Source organism: Poecilia latipinna, unplaced genomic scaffold, assembly GCF_001443285.1.
Source record: "Poecilia latipinna isolate Pla-1442-1.1 unplaced genomic scaffold, P_latipinna-1.0 Scaffold1607, whole genome shotgun sequence".
Taxonomy (NCBI): Eukaryota; Metazoa; Chordata; class Actinopteri; order Cyprinodontiformes; family Poeciliidae; genus Poecilia; species Poecilia latipinna.
In genome coordinates this window covers 60540-72852 of record NW_015114223.1, presented here as the reverse complement: position 1 = coordinate 72852, position 12313 = coordinate 60540, and the positions used below count along the sequence as shown (strand labels likewise).

General features: G+C 37.0%; 1 long non-coding RNA gene across 1 annotated transcript; it reads left to right on the top strand.

Moving 5' to 3' along the window:
• The first annotated feature begins 315 nt into the window (after positions 1 to 315).
• On the top strand, positions 316 to 11866 carry LOC106963966 (uncharacterized). The gene is made up of 3 exons (XR_001428296.1): positions 316 to 404; positions 3335 to 3337; positions 11855 to 11866. It is a non-coding gene; the product is annotated as an uncharacterized LOC106963966 (long non-coding RNA).
• Positions 11867 to 12313: the final 447 nt, after the last annotated feature.

Here is a 12313-nt window from a genome sequence, read left to right as displayed (position 1 = left end):
AGGCATCCGTCATTCGAGCATTCCGCTTTGTGAATGTGCCTTTACGGACAGAAAACATCGTTCTGTAAATGTACAACTTATGTACATGATTCCACTATTTAGAATACATGTCTACATTCCCACTCAAATGACTCTCTGACATGCTGTCTGTCTTTAAAACCCAGCTGAACACGCTGCTGTTCAAACAGACATTTGCTTTCTTTTTTTTTTTTTTAATGTGGATTTTTTTTCTTTAAAATGGATCATTTTTATTTTTGTGAGGTGACCTCATGTGCCCTGAAAGCATCTTTTAAATAAATTATATAATTATTATATTATAAATACTTATACTGCTACAACCAAGGTCGTTGCCATGGTTATTGCTTCACGTGGTGGCAGACTTCCGGGTATTCATACTAATTTATGTATTTGTGGGCGGCGACAGGGTGGACCAGCAGCTGCGCTCTATTTCCTGCAAATTGAGATTTTTAAAGGAAAGGTGTGCAGTCATGTGCGTGCTCATGGCTTTATACATCCAGATTTAGTGTTTTAGTGTGAAAACTTGGCGTGCACTCTTTTACGCATGAGGCCCCAGACGTGTGGTGCACAACACGGCTTTGTTTTGTACATCATTTGTGCCCAGCATTTTCTCCATCACACCATCTCTTTCGCAAAGCAAATAGTTTTAATGACATGTCAGTGCAAAACTGCTCATCAAGTGCAGTGGTGATTGACCAATTTACACTCTTGCATGTCAGATTTGACCTTTCACCAAACACACAGTAGCCAGGTGAGTCCTCATCTCCGCCAGTAAACTGGCAGGCTACATGCAGGATATGTCGGCCATTCATCACAAGGCAACACAGGACATATGCACACACACACACACACACACACACACTTACACCAAGAGGCCATTTAGAGATTGCAAAAATACTAGCATGCATGTTTGTGGACTTTGGGAAGAGTACACGGAGTGATCCACACACTTATAGTCTGTAAAAATATGTACAGTACAAAGTTGTAGCTATCCTGTCAGAGTAAAAATCATTTGTGCTTTTTTGTCCATTATGGCATTCTGTCATATTCATAAAAGGTTGTCCTGTTTTGTTTTGCATAACATGCCCCTAAAAATACTTCATTTAAATACTGGTAATTCATCAGTGCAGAAAAAAAAGGACAATTTGTTTGTCTGCAGTTCAAGAAGCAAATATCCCTTGGCAAAAGTGTTGTGAATTAGATAAAACTTCAGTGTGTTGCTGTTTGCAGAAAAAAAATCTACCCTGTATGTTAATGAATTGTGCCTTCATTTTAACTTTATCACCCAATACGCTAAAGCCGTACAGGGTACGGGCTTAATAAGGTCAGACAATAAAACACTGGAAAAACTTTATCTGATCTCAGTAAGCATTCAAATCCAAAACCATCATTTAAATGTCACATCCTGTCCGTGAATAACTGCTGATCTCGTTGACCACTTTACGACCACTACTCACCCATCTTTAAATGGCTCCATCTGCCAGTATAATTTCACAAACCTCATATCATCTCAGACTGTTGTCTCAAATATAACAGTGAGTTCCCTGGATTCGAATGTCCTGCACAGTGACCAAGTTACATCTGAGTACATCTTTGGTGTGACTGTAAAAAATTGCATTATGATGCTCTGACTCCATAATCTGATTGTAAAGGTTTAATATTTTTTTTTAGATAAAATATACCAAAACCCCAGGCGGAAGTTTCCTGTGCCAAATCTCCATGGCACCTGCTAAATCAGTGCCATGGAGATTTGAAGTAGTCATGAAAGTTAGGTAAGGTTTTTTTGTATTTTGCCAAGGTCTCATCATTGAATGAGCGTAGGGAGATTTATTTTTATGCATCATAATACAGAAGGCGGGGTAAGACGGGAAAAAAGAATAAAAACAGATCACAGAGAAGGTCATCTAGAAAAAAATTGCACTTGGACTGCAAAAACAAAGTTAGGTGTATGCAGACACATGCACACCCAGAAAGACAGTCCATAAACTTCTTCCATTTTAAACTTTAAAGAAATCCCCCCTGGCCACAAGGAGCACATTTCAATTTCCACATAACGCCAGAGGGGTATCTAAAACATGAATCTTCCCAACAAGAGAACTCAAATAAATATTGCTATTGGGTGATGGACACACCAGAATATATACGCATACTTTGAAGCACACGCATATAAACAAAATGCATACTGTCAAGCAGGTACTGCTGTTGGATGATGGACAGTCCAGGTATAGCCTATAAGTCAGCACAAGCCTTTTTGTTTCCTTCGCTTCTTCAAATGAATACTTAGGAAGTAGAAGTTATAGTGTGATCGATGCCTGGGGGGTAACAAATGCCTTTCCCCAGACAAATCTTCAAGAGGATACGCACGTCCTGCCACCAACCTGTAATCTCTCGACAATTTTTTCAGTTAGAGGCGACAGGAGATTTTCAGGAAAAAATTCCAAACTTTTTTTTTTTTTTTTTTTTTTTTTACTCTTCAGAGGTCAAATCCCCATAAGATGCATTGGTTGCTTCCCTCGGCATCAAGTACTTTGTCAAATTCAAACATACGGATTGTCCAATATTTCCAGGGGATTTTCCCATTTTGCAGCTTTATTCTTCCTGTTACAGAGCATGTTGAGGAAGAGAGGCTTTTATCCTTGGTAAAGAGAAACACATAGCGTCTAGAAAATGCCTCCTCCCCTTGATAGTGAGACTTTGATCAAAAATGTGTCATAGCATTTTGCTTGAGCTGAATTATTCAAAGGTCAGTGAACAAAGCCGTGTTTGTGCTGGGCTGCCTTACAAAGGGTAGAATGATGGTAAATTGGCAAAGTGTTCACTGTGTCTCTGTGGGGAGCTGACCGCTGAGCCTCCCCCTCAAGGGACCATTTGGCATCAAACAGTGCAAGCTCCCTGTGATTGTTGCTGCTTCAGTCACGGCTAGGCTGTTACTTTCAAACCATCACCTTTATAGCCCTTTCTGTTTAGAACATTATGTTGCTGCAGCTTTCAAGCACATAAAGAGATAAGACTACTAATTGAAAATATCTGGTATTGTTGGGTTATTCCCCAAACTGACACTGGATGTATGTACAAACATATTAATACCCCTGGGAAATTTCACTTTGTAAAAACAAGTTGTGAAGTGGGAGAAAGTTAGTATGTCAAATTTAATCATAAAAGAAATACTTGAAAGTGTGCGGTGCATTTGTATTCAGCCCCCCTTTCTCTGATAACTCCAAAATAAGACGTATTGCAATCAAATGTCTTTGTAGGTCAAACATATTTGTATTTAATTCAATCTCAGTATCAACACCGGCGCTCCCTAAATTTGCAGGGGGTTAGAAGATGTTCTGTTAATACACTGGGCTTGCAGCTCACCTATGGAAGAAGGTGCTGTGGTTTGATGAAACAAAAACTGAACTGTCTGCTCAACATATGATGTGAAATATGTGGTGGAAAACTAAAACTATATATAACCCCAATGACATCACATTCATAGTGAAACATGGTGTTGGCAGCACTATGCTCAGTGGAGGCTTTGTTCAGCAGCTTATCAGATTTGATGAAAATATGGATGGCACAAAATGCAGAGCAACCCAGAAAGACAATCTGGCACAAGCAGTAAAAGACTTGAGACAAGAGTAGGAATTTGCCTTCTAACAAGATAGAAAGTGTTAAAATACAACACAGCTGTTCAAAGCTACACATATTCATTTATTTATTTATTTAGATTTTGACTGTATCATTACAGCCAAAATTCGATCCAAAATCTTTGGCAAAACTTGACAGTTGCTGTTCAGTCAGTTCTCACCCAGTTTGACTGGGCTTTGAGATCTTTTGCAAAATAGAAAGAGCAAAATCATGTGCAGAAATGGTTTACAAATTCTCCAAATATGTGCAGCTACAATTTGTAGTGAAAATTGTTGTACAAAGGATTGACTCAAATAGCAAATAAGACATCTATGTCACACTTTGTTTTGTTTTTTTTTATCTTAAAAAGCCTGTTAATCATCATTCGGTTTCTTTCCGAATGATAAATCTGAAGGCATTTACAATTATTATTCTTTAGGAATTCAAGTCCAACATCATATATTTCTTGCATCATTGTTCATCAAGAGTTCTCTACTCTAAATATTTGAAGTATCCCCTTAGCAACAGCCAAAACCTATTCTGATTTCTCTGTGAGTAGGCCAGTGGAGAGGGTGAGAACAAGCTACAGAGTGGGGGAGGAAAGTAAAGAGATATCAGGGAAGAAGTAGGAGAAAATTGGTAACCTTGAGGGTTTGTGTAACTTGTGTACTGTATGCATAACAGCCTTCATTACACTTGAGCAGCTTCCATTATTCATGCCGTGTTCCTTAAGAAAAACTCAAGTAGGTGTTTGAGTGTGGGGGTTGCGGATTCATATTTATTAAAAATGCAACCGCCACATATACACAAAAGTACTGCCAAGAAAGACAGGCAGGGATGTGTGGCAGAGCTTGTGGGCAACGTTGCATGCAGGTTTACAACAGGACTTTGCCTCAGTAAATGTTGCCTTTGATCTAGAAATGCACAAAGCATACCTGGATGGGAATGATGTTTATGAAATACATTTTGCAAAGGACACACAACTTGTATGTTTAGTTCTTTGAAATAATATTTAGACCATCTGACACCCCCACCCCCAAGTACCACCACAGGCAGAGTACTTTGATATTTTAATGGATAATTGTTTTAACTGGGAAAAAAGCAATGCGTGGTTTTCTTAAATTTTCCCAAACATAATTCTAAAAAAGTGTTGCATGCATTTTTATTCAGCTCCTGTGAATCACTACATTGTAAAAACTTCCTTCACTTTGACTAAAACAAAATGTATTTTGGGGAATGTCTCAAGCTGTCATCTATCCAGAGACTAAAATTTTGCCCACTCTTCTTTGCATAATAGCTCAAGCTCAGCCAAATTAGATTAAGAGCATCTCCATAGATTCTCAATTAAAGGGAGCTCTTTTGGAGGCTGTAGCAGGTTCTCTTCCAGATGTAACTTGTATTTAGTTCCATCCATCTTCGATAAACTCAAATCAGTTTCCCTGTCCCCACTGAAGAACAGCATTTTTTTGTAAATATGTTGCAAACCTTGTGTGTTTTTTCTCATTTTCTTTGAAAATATATTAATCCAAAAAGCCAAATTAAAATTGTTGTTCCTTAGTTTAAAAATTTTAACAAATGTCCTTTATTTGTCAAGATCTTGGGTTGTCTTTGCTTTTTTTTTTTTAGGTTTGAGGTTTTATTAATTTGTTCTCATGTGTTCTAGAAAACAAATGAACAAACAAGATCAACCTTGTTTTTGTTTTTCCTTAGTCATTTCAGTTTGTGTTTTTCTTTCTTTGTGCTTAGTTATTCTTCTCCACATTAGTTGTTATCCAATTAGTTGTTATTCTCCGTAGTTCTGTAAATTTGGTTTAATTATTTCTTTGTTAAAAAAAATCTTAAATTTTACATCTGTATTTAGGCACGATCAACCCACTGAAGCATGATAATAATACTCATTATTAAAACAAGCCAATTTGCTTCAAATTGTTTCTTTTGTGGTTCTAAATAAATTTAGTTTAGCTGAGCAGAAACATTTACTTGAGGAACCTTTTGGAAAAAAAGATGTTTTAGGAGTGATTTTACTACACTGTAATTTTACTTTTCTTTGGGTAATATTATTCCAAAGTAAAACTCCTCTTACTTGAGTAAAATTTATGTGCACTAACCCTATGTGTTAGTGCACATAGGGTTTAGGAGAGAAATCTTGTTAAACAATTTTAATGGAGATGATGTGCAAGTATACTAATAACCCGAATATATGACAGGAAAGAATTATACATCCGAAGGTTAACGCTCATGGCGTATTTAATCAAAACTAGTTCTTGACTGCTGGAGCTGAAAATCCAGCTTAAGCATATAAGCCAACTTCTTCTTCAGCATTCTGAAGTCACTGCACACCTGTTCAGCTTTTTAAAATATGTTTATTTAATATCTATTCTTTAACGTTTCATTCACCTTTACAAAATTAAATGATATACCCTTGATTTTTGTTTCACTAACAAAATTCACTACTATTTATTTAGGGGCTAATCTGTGAGTAGCCTTCTTTACATGAATCAGTCAGGCAAAAATTATGTAAGACATGAATAATTCTTAATATTAATTGTTAATATGTCTTCTGTCAAACAAAAGGAACAAAACGCTGTATTCGATTACCAAAGACAAATTTGAGCTCATCTGGGTCATTCCGAACAAACTGAAGTGAAACTAATTCCTATTCAATTGTTACCATCAAGTGAATCAAATAAATAGAAATGGTGAGCTGTTTGCTTTTTTGTGCCCCAAATTCAAATCAAAATTGACCTCAACAGGCTCCTATTATTGCTGTACGCCTCTGTAAGCATGAGTGTGATGAGCAAAGAATGGTAATTTATTTCCTGGAGGACAAGAGAAAGGACCAATCATATCACAAAAAAATAAAATAAATAAATAAAATTGTATATGTTTCACAAAAGGAACACTCTCTAACTGTTATGCTCCCCACCAGGCTTCCTGTTGAGCTTAGCTTTCACCCTTTCTTCCCTCCCTTCTCCTTTCCTGTCTTTCTCAGCTTTTGCAAAGGTGTAAATTGGACACAGATAATTTAACATTACTATCCTGGGAGCAAGTGCCATCTGGTAAACGTCCGCCCCCGACATCAAGTGCATTGCACAGGCATCCAAACGTCAGAGTGAACCATCATGCAGTTGTGAGTGAGTGAGGACTTGGTCCTTTACACTTTAACAACAATTTTAGTTTGTCTTTATTTACATGGAAACTTAAGTAATGTTTACCAAATGCATCACTGCTGAAACTTAAAAGCATTTTAATTTTATCAGTTAAAAAAATAATAGTTTTTTTTCTTTAGAGCTAGACACTTAGCTGTCATTTTTATTACCTGCTATGAGGCTCTTACGGTATGATAACCGTTACCTGAAAATGCTTGGCTTTGATGGCATCAGTTTTTATACAAAACTGTAAAAATGTAGAGCATTTTTTATTCATTTTTATTTAAAACCACAAGATAATTATTAATACTGTTGCTCAATTATGTATTTATCACAGGTAATGTTCTATTTAACATTTATGTTATTTTGATATGTACTGTACATACGGGCCTGTTCTCAATGTTTCTTTAAGCTGAAGACATTTTAAAGATTTATGAATTACATTCTAGTTCAGTCACCAAAAGCATGATTATATATGAAGTCTTAGTTACAGCACTTCTAAGTTATTAGTTTAAATATTTTATTTATATAAAATCTATTTAGGTGGTTAAAGGAACAATCATAGAGAAAGAGCCCATTGATTTCTTAGCAGTTTTCATATAATTGTCCTTATGTGGAATGCAATCCCCTTTTGCATGCTGAATTTTTTTAGAATAGTACTAATGGCCTAACAAGCTAATAATAGCTAATAATTAGTGAAGTTAGCTGCTTACCAATCATGCTGGTTGAAGCTTGCCAATTGTAGTTTTAAAGCTGTGTTGCCTTAGTAAGACTGACTGGTGGTGTGACTTTACTTTCCACACCATGACTGTCCTTGACAAATTTGTCTTTGCCATAAGCTTTCAGCTAACTGGCAATCTGCACAGGTGGGGCTGGGGGCTTTATAAGTCTATGCTTTAAACACTCTGTGCTCCCTTCAGGTCTTTTTCAAAAATGTTCTCTAAAAGTCTTATGAACTGCACAAATGACAATCTGAAACAGTTATAAAACTGACACATTTCAAAATCCTTGTGAATCTTGATATTTGAAGCAGGTCTGTGTCAAGCTGTTATCCATTTATGTGGCTTTGCATCTTTTCTCCTCGATCCTGATGGATCATACATACGTACATACAACACAATGAGCGCATTCCATGAGATTCCTAACAAAAACCCAGTAATTGACTGGAGCTCGTTATGATCCACACATATAATGAGACAAAATGCCTGCATACATTTTTGAAAAGTGTTAATGGTCCCCTTTCCTGCTCACTTGTCCTGCAACACACACAGCTGATTAGCAGTTGGCATTTCGTCTTGGCCGTGTTCAAAATGAGCAAAGCGACATCACAATCTCAAAGATGCTCTCCTCGCCGGGCTAATGGTCAGAACACAATGGCTGCTCAACCACTTGATGGATCATTGAATGATTATGTGTTATTTGGCATTGTGCCTTTATGGTTACTTCACTTGTGTGGGTGTGTGAATGCGTGCGCATTTGCTTATGAATGTGTGTGAAACAGGGAGGCAAAGGCAGTCCTTATTCTGTGGCTGTGGACTCCCACAGACCTTTTAATGCAAGCAGTACTGCCAAGGACCCGCAATGTCATATCCATCAGAGCCGATTTTCTGTCAGGGCCAGACAAAGGTGTTGACATCTCAACACCACACAGTGAGTGAGGAGACCATTGAAATGTCAGTTACCTGACACACACCCATGCTCTCGAAGATGGGCGGTAGCCGGTGATTGTCAGTTGGTAACTCAGGAAAAAGGCCACTGCATATATGAAGCTGAGGAGGAGCACTCCACTGAGACTCAATGAATGTGTTTTTTTTTTTTGTCTGCTCAAGCGAGTGTTCAGTTGGTACAATCGCACCTGTCAACCGTGGCAAATCAGAGCTCATCAAAATTATTTATGTCAACCTACTGAATGTTTAAAATTAATTTTCAAAATTCCAAAGGTGCATTGCAGGAAAATCAGAAAAAGTTGCACTTATCAGATGGTATTACAAACACAACTCTAAAATCATCAAAAAGTAGGGTACAAAGAAGTAAGGATCATTCATTCATTCATTCATTCAATCATGAATGAATGAATGAATGAATCATCAAGTTGACTGCTTTAAGACACAGATATGGAATGCAGTTTGTACATATTTTTCTGCTCTGTGTTGGGTTTCCATACAAATCCACACATGGAAAACACTTCTCAAATTCTACTCCTCTACAGCTGTATAAAATATGAATCTGGAATTTATGTTTGGGTTTGAAAAATATGCATAGCAAGTAATTAATTTGAATTCAACCATTATCTGGTTTTAAAGAAAATTTCTGAATTGACATATATTCAGTTTTACTGGCACTATGTGGAGATTGGCCATATAGACGGAGAAGCATTCTCTCTTTGTACTCCCTTTTACAGTAAGAAGTCTCACTGCTGCAATCCAAAGTGGCTGCAAGACAGATTGAGCTCCTTGACTGATTCTTAAAAGGGACAGCTGTCAAGGTGAGAGGATATGAAAGCCTCAACTGTACAAATCCTAAGCCTTTTTTCCAAGTGGTCAAAAATGGAAGCGGGCATTGCTGAGTATTTGGTTGTCATCAAGTGCAAAGATTAACATATCAGTCTGGTCTGCTTAAACTGAAGGACTTTTTCTTCTTTTTGCCATCCACAACTCATACCAGTAATGGATAAAATAGACTGTCTGTATATAATGGACACACCAAGAAGTACAACCTGGAACAAACTGTATAACCACAGTAAGACAGGTTATAATAACGGAGACTCTAAATATATAAAAACTAATGAATAGGCCTACAAACTGTATTTAAAAAATGTATGGTTAAATGCAAAATTATAATTGCTCAGAGGCTTATCTGGAAACAGAACATGAAAATAGAATAGTAAAGCAAATCCTGTTAGAATTATACAAGACTTTTAAGCTGCACAATACTTTGACCTGCAAACACTATATAAGATCAATATATCAAAATTGTAAAAGACTGCTTTGATGCAATAATTTGTAGGTTATGATGTTTCAGATACCATGCACTTACACTATGCTTGTAAATAATATTTATTTATGCTTAGACCTGATATAAATCTTAGAGGTCAGACAGACTAGCATAGACATCATAATGATCATAAACAACTGGGATTGAGGGGTCTGTAACCATTAGGTGATCATGCAGAGATGGAATGGTGGATATACTGAACATAGCACATTGTACATTGAGATGGCAGGGAGGAGGAAAAACAGAAACCTCACAGAAGACTTGCTAAAGAATAATATCCACAGGGTTAGGCTTGCTTTTGGAAAAAGCTTCCATCATGGAATACTCTTTTTCAACATTCTTGAAAAGCAGATATAGATCCCAAAGGAACTTCTTGTCCGCAAACCAGGTGACGAAACCAGAGAGCTATACCAAAAGCAAGTTAAAATGTATAACTAATGAGAAGGGAGAGTTGTCGTCAACCTGCATCCACTTGATAAAGATCACTTTAACAAGTCTGGCAAAACATCTTGCAGTATCTGACCCCCTGCCGCAGATCACTCACGCAAAGGGAACACCCGTAGACTTCAAAAGACCCCTGAAAAATGTTGTAGTCAAAGCTTGGCATTTAGTCAACTGATAACAGCGGCAGGTGATTGACTAGAACATCTCTGTGCAAAGCAGCTGACCTTTCAATAACCTGTCCACATGTTGTTTAATTCACTCATTAACTACTCTCCACTAAATTTGGGTTGTGTTTTTTGATATAACTAAGAGTTCTTGAAATGTTATTGCTGTAAACAATTCAAAAATCTTCCTGGAAATAGTTGTGCTTTAGTTTTGTCACTGCTTGACATTTAGGAGGTTTGCTTAGTTAAAGACCGACCTGCATAAATCAGCAGTGCTTTCGAATTACATTGTTCATCACATGATGGAATTTATATGTTGAAGAATCTGATGCTAGTCTATATTTTGTCAAAAGTAACAGTTTCCCAGTGAGACAATTGGTCTCACTATGGAGTAAATAAGACACTACAATACACTAGCAAGATTACCAGTATTTTAATTAACACATCCTAGCAGAATGCCTTCCTTTGAAATGGAGACCTTATAGTACTGTTTTGACATTATTGCCACACTGCTGCACTCTCTGCCTGTTATAAATTCTGAATCATTATATGAGTTTCAAAAACATTTTTTTACTGTATCCACAGTGGTCACTACAAAGCTTTGTTATCCAATCTCTGTAAACCTTTCCCACACCATTTGCTAAAAAGATGAGATTATAGCTTGTCAAGCTGACATTTATTGGACAGAACAGAGCTTCTTCGGTGACTGACTCAAATACACCAACTTCCCAACTGTTATTCAAGCTATATTTGTCTTCAATTTAATAGAGCAGCTTCTTTCACTGCAGAATGTTGGAGTAAGCCATCCCACCCCAAAAGTCCCTTCAAGGCAATCTCTGCCTTTTATTGCAAAATGAAATGAATGTCACCAAGACATATATGTTTCTGTTCCTCTTGATTCATGGACACAGACTATTTTTTTAGCCACATCTTGAAAAGCTTCTTTATTTAGCTCTAGTTTCTCTCTATTATTTTTAGAACATTTCTTCAACTATGTTACTTGAGTGTAACGCAATTAATGTGCTCCTTCATTCCAGAAGTTATTACTTCTGGCCTCCTTTTGATATGGGAGCAACAAGACTTGGCTATGTTTAAGAGAAAAGGGAACACAGCCTTTGTCTCCTAAAATAAAAATACATGCAGGCAAAAATAATAAAATCAAGTCAAAGTTACTTCCCTTGTAAAAAAAAAGAAAAAAAAAGTCACCAGTACTGAACACCTAACCTATTTCCTTTGAAGGAAAAACACTAAGACCCTGTGTTGACATTTACTATACTGTTGTCCTCAACGAAGGACATCCAGAGGCCATGATCAAATATCTTTTCCTATTTTAATGGGTAGTAGTAACCTCTTACATCAGCACCCGTCCACTTAGATCCATCAGCACACTTCCACTTAGACCTGCCTGTTTGTCTCAGTTGGTTGCTCTTTCCTCCCAAAGGAAAAACACCATAAAACAGGAGAAACCTTTAGGGGCAATACAACCATGCATGTGCATCCATGCATGCTAAACACACACACAAGTACAGACAGACATAAAGAGAGAGAGAGGCTCAAGAAACTATTTTTGTCTGAGTAAGAGCAGGGTGACTTATGTGAGGATTTCATTCAATAAGAGATTCATGTTTTCCTGGAGTAGAAAACTTATTTTGGAATGAATTAACATGCTTTACATAGTCCTATTTTTATTATGTTATTATGATTACGATAATTCACAAGTCAATATTTTTGGTTTCCCCAAAGCACCTGATACCCTACATCCAGTGCGTCATGCAAGTGGGTGGAGCTATGTCTCCTGGTATAGTAGTGTCCTCTGACATTTGCATATTTACACAATGTGATTGTATAGCATCTAAGAATGTATTGTCTATAACTCTTACATTGCTCTACATAATTTGTTGATTCTATGGAGTGAAATCCAAGGGGTTTTTG